Raw genomic sequence first — 9,516 nt, 5'->3', positions numbered from 1 at the left:
ACTGTGCATCTCATTGGCTACAGTCTGCAGTACAGACATCTTACCATCAGTGACTGACAGATTAACCTGATCTAAGAGGCTCCACTGATCTTCACACCACACCAGTACCTATCAGAGTCTTCAGCTGTCAGATTGTTGATGGTCACAGTGAAGACTCGCTGGTCAGGATCATCTCTGACTCACACTTTACCCTCCTGTGGAGAGTCAGTGTGTACTATGGGAGTACATGACCTCACATTATACCCTCTACACCAGTATTTCACATAAGTTTTATATCTGTCACCATAGGAACATGGGATTGTTACAGATCATCCTCTCTGTACACAGACCCATTTCACTGTGGACACACTGTCAGCACCTGTGGGGAAAATAATTAACTGAATAAGGATTTTCCACCTCATGACATCTCTAAATAATGATGCTTGGTTTGTATAATACTTAGATTAGGTCATGTGTAATTAACAGAACAGTGATGATGTATAAAAGTCAAAGATCATCATTTTACTATAAGAACAAGGAAAACAAAACTAGTGTCTGATCTTGGGAAGGGCTTCAGCAGGATGAGGGATCGGGAATCTGAGCCTGGCAGTGTGTTCTAGGGTCTGAGAGGAAAACCAGGACCTTAAATCCCTAGTAAAAGGCCTAGATGAGGTGAATGAATGGGCTTGTCACTGTGTGGGATGGCCACACCCCTTCAGTACTATGGCCTTACTTGTAAACATATCCAGTCCTGTGATACAGGCCCTCTCCTATTCCCTCTATACATGCTTCCTTTGGGCTCTATTTATGAAAGTTATTATGTAAAATATCATTGCTATACTGGTGATACGCAGCTCTATCTGCCATTAAAACCCGGTGACTGCTGCTCTCTGGTGGCCCTTTCTAACTGTCTGGAGGATATTAAGAACAGGACAGCAATGACTTTCGTCCAGATTAATGAAAACAAGACAGAGGTAATGAGTTTTGGTCACTGTTCATGATCTCAGAGAACAATTAGGGCCTCATTCAGAAAACTTCCAGTCACATACTAAAAATCTTGGTGTCATCTTTGATTCATCACTGAGTTTGATAAACAAATAAATGCTGTTGTGAAGGGGTGTTTCTGTCAGCTGAGTTCAATAGCCTGGCTTAAACCACACCTTTCAGCCAAAGACCTGGAGAGTTACTCCTGCTTTTATCCTGATTGGGTTACTGCCGTTCTCTGTACCCAGGTTTACCAGAAGCATCTTTATTCTGACTACACCTTGTTCAAAACGGTGCTACCAGGCTCTCAACAAAATATAGACACCAAATTTCCCCTGTGTTGGCCGCATTGCATTGGCTACCTGTTAAGTTTTGAGAATTTCTGAGAATACAGTTTGAAGATTTCTTATTTCTTTCTAAGGCGATACATGGCATAGGTCCCCAGTCCGTCTCGGAGCTAATTCAGCCTTACACCGCTTCTTATTAGATGCATCTCTGTACTGACCCTGCACACACAGGAACACATTTTATTTATCTATTTAATCTGACTATTCTGCTTTGCACATCATGTCTTTAACATTTATAGTGATTTTATATTCATTACTAGATTATTGTATAACTTTTGCACTGTTTTTTGAACTTGGTTGTTGCTTAGTCTTGTTTTTCCATGGAGCACCATTATACCAAAAAGAATTCCTTGTAGGGTCAACCTACTTGGCAATAAACCACAGTCTGATTCTGATTATTTTTTGTGTAACATTGGCCAATGTCTCTACTTTTACTATATATTTATATTATTTTTACCTACAGCACTTTTAAATGTGCTATGGAAATAAAAATGATTCAACTTGATATAGAAACGTATTTCAAGTCATCCATCTTGCCTACAGGGGGTTGCGGTGTGACCCCTGGTGGACAAATTATGCAGCAACAGCACTCATATCATGGTTGAAAGTTCTGTCTTCAGTCTCTCTGTTCCTTTTTAATTATCATCAATTGGCCATTATAAACCAAATGCTGTTAGCGATTTGTCACAGACTCCTGGATTAATTAATTAAAATATTCATGATGAATAAAGAAGATGAATTGGCGCTAATGTGTATTTTTACTGTGTTATTGATAAGATAAATATTACAGTACACGGATCGCTCTGGTGTCTCAGAATTTGTCTCCATTTTTTCATACCAATTTTTCATTAGTACAGTAGTGCTTGCAGTTCACAAATGCTTTGGCCTACAAACAATTTGGTTCGCAAAAACAAAATTTGGTCAATGAACAAACTCGACCAGATTCCTTTTTTTATACTAGTGTAACACCGGCGGGGCGCATATCCCAGCATACCCCGCGTACAATTGTAAATTGTAAAGGACCACGACAGGCACCCAACAAGCACCGAACCCAAATACACAGATGGGAAACACAATGTTGTCAGAAGCTGAACTGCAAAATGCAGGTATGCAAGCAGGTCCTCAGGGTTGTCACACATGTTTTTCTGAGGTGTACACTGTTGGTTGCTTGAGCCCCTGGATGAGACACTGGTCAGTACCCTGCAGAATCGCTGTGGGCAGTGTGAGGACTTCTGCCCTCTCAGTTAAACAATAGGCGCAGGGACTGAGTCAAATGAGTCTCTCTGCATCCTGCTTAATGATATCAAGGGGTTGTGTAGGCGTGTCTGTGCTCACATGGCTCTATCAGTACAGAGTGAACTGGCCAGGGATCAGTTTATCTAGACACTTAACCCCAGATAGCTCACATTCAGACACAGTCAACCCCTCTGCGTCCCTAGATGAGGCCCTGGAACTGGCTTTGGAGAGAGAAATTGTGGGCAGCGAGGTGGCGGGGAACGAGGCGGGAGAAATCAACCAAGCTGTGAGGAAACGCCAAAGGGCTTGGAGGACCCAGGCCCTCAGGTTTACTTCCCGGATGCAAGACTGCCTGTAGGCTGACAGGCAGCAGCACCCCCCCATCCCTCAGTCCTCAGACAGTGTCCCAAGTTCACCACCACCCAGGGTTCCGCCAAGGGCACGCATAGCCGGGAAGATGTGGGCCAACAAGGTTAATTTCCTGAACTTCCTTGGTGACACCGGGGAGGTGGCCCTGCTGCCACCTGCTGCAGAGGTGGTGACTACGGATTGCACTCACAGAGGCAACTTCTGTCACATACCCACCATAGTGATGTGAGTCGCATGTACTGCCCTAGTCCATACAGGTTCCACTGCAACCCTGGTGAGACCAGACACTGTCTAGAACTGACATTGGTGCAGGTGAGAACAATGACTGGTGACCTGGCCCCTTTAAGAGGGACGGGGTTGTTCCCTTTTGACATGGGGGTTTAGTTGTGAATAGTAACTATGTGGATGGCTGACATGCTCGATCCCTCCATCCTGGGCCTTAATTTCCCCCGGGGCACGGCATGTGTGCTGGACCTTGGGCACAACATGCTGAGATTCCCTGCGGTCCATGTGTACAGTGGGGCCGCTGGCCCCGCAGCCTCTGCAGCTGACTGCCCACCCCTTACTGCCACTGGGCCTGTACCTCCACATCAGCTAGAGATCCCTTCCTCTGCTACAGTCACATGGGCCCCTGAGCCCACATGTGTCCCCTCCAGTGTAGCGCTGCAGCCTCACTCACTTCACTGGAGTCTAACGGGGTTTACCTGAAGCTGCCATTGGAGGAGCCCATGATGACCACACGGTTGCCCTTGTGCCACTGCAATCCCACTGCCCTGGTCCTCTACCTCACACCATTGATCCCCTGCCCCACCCATACGGTTGTGTGCCTGTGTTTGCAGCCTCCTCCTGCACTGAGCCTCTTGCCACCAGCACAGAACCAGTCAAGGCTGACCAGTGAAGCTCAGTGGTGGGTGCTGAGCGGCCATTACAAAAGTTTAATTATTTAATTTACAGTAATACACACGTTTCCAACCATTAAAAACATTATCCAGACTTAAAGTCACTTGAATAAAAATATTTAAAAACTTGTTAGCATTTCAATATAGTATCTGGTTGGACTGTGTACTTCCTCTTTGTTTACATGGATAACATAACACTCACAGTACAAAGTATGCTGTCCTCAGCATTCGCATCTCCGCAACATTCCAAAGATCCATCATAGGCCTTTATTCTAAAAACAAGCTAAAATGGTCACCGAGAACCTTTGCGTCCATTGATTTCCATCAGCTGTGTGTGGAAAGTTCGAAAGAATTTCTGAGGCTACTGAACAGAGCCAGGGTTGCCAGCTCTCACCCATCTGGTGTGACACTCACGCCTTCAGACTCTCACGCTCACGCAAGAAATCTTATTAAATCTTAGGGCAAATCTATATTATTTCATTATAAACCTAAAATTCGCTATATCAAAAGCACTGGGGTACTTTGAAAACCCTACAAACTATTTTCAAGGTAATAAAACTGTTACGTACATGTAAATTTGTGTGCATACTTGTTTCAAACTGGCAATCTTATGCCAGCCAGCTAAACAAATTTGACAACCCTGCTACAGGCCTCTCTGTTCAGTTTTCGCTGAATGCTAAGGCTTCCCAGGCAAGCTACTGACCCTCCAAATTTCACAGACCTCTCGGCCACCCAGTAATCTGTAACTTTAGTGCTGAAAGCTCGACAGTGAGTGTATCATGTGAGGCAGCTGTGAAAATACAGACTCTCCTCTGTGCTACAAAAAACCTTCTACAGCGGCAATGTGGGATCTGTGCTCTCCGGGAGCATAACTGCTTGGTACGGCAGCTCCAGCTCTGAAGGCCGCCGAGTCCCACTAAGGGTGATACGATGCACCCAGAGAATCACCAGGACAGAACTGCCGCCCTGCATAAGTCCCCGGGGCCTTTTGGCCGGTACTGAGAGGCCGAGGAGAAGCTTCTACCCCCAGGCCCGTAGTATCATTAACATCACAGATTAAAAGCTAAAATATGCTATAACTACAATCTGTACTTTAAACATTTCTACATATTTTTTATACATTTTCATCTTTACTTTTTATATACCTTTTATTGTTATATATTCTTATTATCTTTCTGTAGTTTCAGTACTTCTTTTGTTAATTCACGTTGTTTAATTTTGATGTCCTTTTACTAGTGTGTTTATTACTGGACTGGAGTAACGACAATTTCATTTCACTGCCAGTGTACCACTACATTTGTATGACAAATAAAAATCTTGAATTTATTGTGTTACCCCCATCACATTATTTAATGTGTTCCTCATGAATTTCATTGTTTTTCTCAAAATAAACACGTATTCCAATTTTGGTTCTTGCAACACATTTCCAAAAAAGTTGGGACAGGAGCGATTTAGGGCCAGTAGTGAGGTAAATTGGTTAAATAATGATGTGATTTGAAACAAGTGATGTCAACAGGTGATTGTAATTATGATTTGGTACAAAAACAGCACAAATACGTGAGAAAATTATTGAAATGTTTAAAAACAATGTTCCTCAAAGAACGACAGGAAGAGATTTGGATATTTCACCTTCATCAGTGCATAGCATAATTAAAAGATTGAAGGAATCTGAAGCAATTTCAGTGCGTAAAGGACAAGGAAGCAAGCCTAAGTTGAACTACCGTGATCTCCGATCCCTCAGCATCCCACTGCATCAAGAATCGTCATTCATCTATAAGCGATATGACCACATATGACTACTTTGGCAAACCTTTGTCAAGTACCACAATACGTAGTTACATCCACAAATGCCAGTTAAAACTGTACTGTGCCAAAAGCAAGCCCCATCTTAACAGTGTCCAGAAGCGCCGTCGGCTTCTCTGGGCTCAGAACGCATCTGAGTTGGACCATCACACAGTGGAAACGTGTACTGTGGTCAGATGAATCAGTATTTCAGGTATTTTTTGTGAGAAATGGATGCCGTGTGCTCCAGACCAAAGAAGAAAAGGATCACCCAGACTGTTACCAGCAATAAGTCCAAAAGCCAGGGTCTGTCATGGTATGGGGTTGTGTCAGTGCCCTTGGCAAAGGTAACTTGCAGTTCTGTGATGGCACCATTAATGCTGAAAAGTACATAGAGATTTTGGAGCACAATATGTTACCTTCAAGAAGTCATTTTTTCCAGGGACGCCCATGCATTTTTCAACAAACAATGCGAAACCACATTCTGCACACATTACAAAGTCCTGGCTGTGGAGGAAGAGGGTATGGGTACTTGACTGCCTGCAGTCCCGACCTGTCTCCAATAGAGAATGTGTGGTTCATTTTGAAGCGCAATATGTGACAACGAAGACCCCGTACTGTTGTCCGCTTTAAGACTTGTTTGCAGGAAGAATGGGACAAAATTACACCTGAAACACTACATCACTTGGTGTCTTCAGTCCCTAAATGCCTTTTAAGTGTTGTGAAAAGGAATGGCGACATTACAAAGTACTAAATGCTTTACTGTCCCAACTTTTTTTGAAATGTGTTCTAAGAACCAAAATTGGAATACGTGTTTGAAAAAGAACAATGAAATTCACGAGGAACACATTAAATAATGTGCTGTTGTATTGTTTTCAATGTAATACAGGTCAAAGATAATTTAACAAAGTGCTGTTTTCAGTTTGATTTTCATTTTACATACCATCCCAACTTTTTCTGATTTGCGGTTGTAAAATGTGAACACAAAAGCTTTTGTGTGAACATTATAAAACAGATTAATTCGTATTAAACAATTTGAAAGACATAGACATCTAATATGTGTGTGTCTGTGAGAGAGAGCATTTCAATTAATGCCTACAGTTCAATATTTGTTATATGTGCTGAATTTCATGGTCATCATTTTGGAAAAAAAGCTACCTAAACCATACAGGACTTAGAAATGGGTTAAAACTGACAGGACGATACCAGATATTAAATTGTATAGTTAGGATGAATGTACTGTTAAACATCAGCACCATTGGAGGAGTCATGCATGGTGAGGCAGGGGGATATCTGTACATTAATGGGCGATGCATTACTGGGGATCTTTGGACCTGTTACAGTCGTCATCAACCTTAAAAAAACATTTCCATTTCCACTGCGTGAAAAAACAAATTGCACCCTATTTATAGAGTGGGAGACTACTTTTTGCAAGGATTTATATCTCCTTAAATTACTTCTTCACAGATAAACACCAGAATGTTCTTTTCCCAGATGGTAGTAGGGACAAAATCTCCTACCACTGATAATTCTGATCATACACAAATTTTTATTTTTCTGCGTCTAGCCATTTTACCTTATCAAAAATAACCAGTAAATCCTATTATTATCCTGCTACCCCCACTCTACCAAAACTCATGAAATGATATGATACATTTGGAGAAGGAAGATTTCTAATTGATCCTTTATACTCACCCACCAGACCAGTATAAGAAGCTGTACGATGTAAAGCCTCTTTAAATGGGTACAGACTACTTTCGTTTATTGTAATAAGTATCTTATAAATTTGACTTTACACTTTTGCATGGTATTGATAGATTTTGAGTTAATTACTTAACACAATTCTTATTAAAATTGTTCATTATAGAACCTGAATGTCTCAAGGTAGCACATTAGTACAAAAAAACGCTGTATGATGTATTATTGTAGCAGTCAGATGTTATTTTAACCAATGTACAGGTTTACCTTTAATTTAATTCCACAAACATAATCAAAATCACTTGTGAAAAAGACATTTAGTCATTTACTAAGGCAGATACAACCTGTGGAAGCACAGCTAAAAGCATACCATCACCCATTACAGAGTGACCCATTGTCTTTGTAACTGAGTAATCACAACTAAGTGCAATTAACTAAAATGAAACTGTACACAGAAACAGTAAAGGCAAAGGTAATTTATTATGACGAAATGCTTCCAAAATGCCCAGTGTGCTTCAGCGTTTCTCCTTTTCTCCAGTCGTCGACAGGTCCTGTATTTATTAGGTGATCTGTGATGTAGTAGATCTTGAGAATGGCTGCTGCTCCAAGGATGATTGGCAGGTGGCTTTTCCCAGGAACAGTGGGCTGAAAATGTGTGGGATCTGGAGTGAAGATAGAAACAGAGGAAGAGTAAAAGCAGAGGGTGTGGGGGGGGGGGAACAAGACTGCAGGACACGTTAAAGTCTATGGTAACACAGGTGACCTGGACTACATGCCTATCACTCCCCACATGCCTGTTTCCCTCGCCTTCCCTGTGGTGTGGTGCTGATGAGCTACATCTATTTCTCGTTTAATCCTGCCTCCTGTTTCAGCCCTTGTGTGGATGATCCCAGGTCCCTCTCGTCTGCTCCTCATCTGTGGTGCATATAGTGCCTCTTCGTCCTGTGCTCCCCAGTCCAGTCATTGTATTGTTACGTGTGCGATCCTGCTGTATAGGATCAATCCTGCTGATCCTGTGTTTCCCCCCTGCTCTCCCAGCCTGGTTTTGACCCCTCATGGTCTGTTTCCTTTTGCCTTTTGCATTGTGTTTTTATTAGAATAAAATCCCCTTCGTTTTCCCCGACGCCTGCCTTTACCTGCATCCTTCCAGAACCTTGACAATTTCCTTAAGATATGGTGCTTAATAAATAGACAATAAATTAAACACAAATACATAATGAGGCTAATAATATTTATGTGTGTGTCGTTTAAAAGAAATTAAATCTAATTTACTTACCTGGTGACACTGGTAACTCTGAACATAATACTAAACAGATAATTTTAAAATTGTATTCAATTTTGCTGTGAATAAGCATTAACAATTATTTTTTAAACTGCCCACCACCACCCCCCCTCTTCAGAGGACAACTTTATTTTACATTAAATTAAAGATACAGTGTAAAGAGTGTGGCCGCTCAGAACTCACCTGTCCTAGTACCGTAATTAAAGAAAAAAAAATGGGGGGGGGAGAGGGGGGCACAGACACAACAATCGTAGTAATAAAGGTGGGATGGAGAAAACAAAGTGTAAGGGAATACAGAGTACAAACAACCATAAGAAACACACGGCCCATGGCCATACGTCCACAAGACAACCACCCGCCCAACCTGAGACGGAGCCCATGAGGGACAAAGGGGGCGCCAACCCCTGTAAAAGGAGGTCCGCAGAGGGGGGACAGGCAGCGAGCCCCACAGTCCCGCCCGCAAGCCCTCCACCGAGGGAAGCGGGTCCAGGGCCAAAGGGCCCCATCAACCGGGAACACTCCCCGGCAGGACGGATCGCCGCCCACTGTAGCGACCCGGCACGTCCCCCCCCCTCCCCGACACTGCAGGATGATCTAAGGGAGACCCATACAAACAAGGTGCACCCCCCCCCCACCCCACGAGTGGACCTGCGTCAACTGGGGAGCGGCAGACCCCCCGCCCAGCCCAAACCGAACCCTCCAATTCGCCTAGAAGGGCTCAGAGCATCCCTAGATACCCCGGACCGCCTGCCAGGGCCCCACCACGGCGCAGCAGAGTCAAGGACCACGCAGCCCACAGCCCACAAGAGGAGACGGCCCACACCGGCCAGGGCCGTCTTCTACCTGCCGGGCCACCCCACCCGCGCAGGGCCAGACAGAGAGTAAGGGGGGGCCCCTCAGCCCCCACTGCTTCCCCATCCCATGTTAGTGTGAAGTGTGC

This window comes from Brienomyrus brachyistius, chromosome 4, assembly GCF_023856365.1.
Source record: "Brienomyrus brachyistius isolate T26 chromosome 4, BBRACH_0.4, whole genome shotgun sequence".
NCBI lineage: Eukaryota > Metazoa > Chordata > Actinopteri > Osteoglossiformes > Mormyridae > Brienomyrus > Brienomyrus brachyistius.
Note: the sequence above shows the minus strand (reverse complement) of the source record.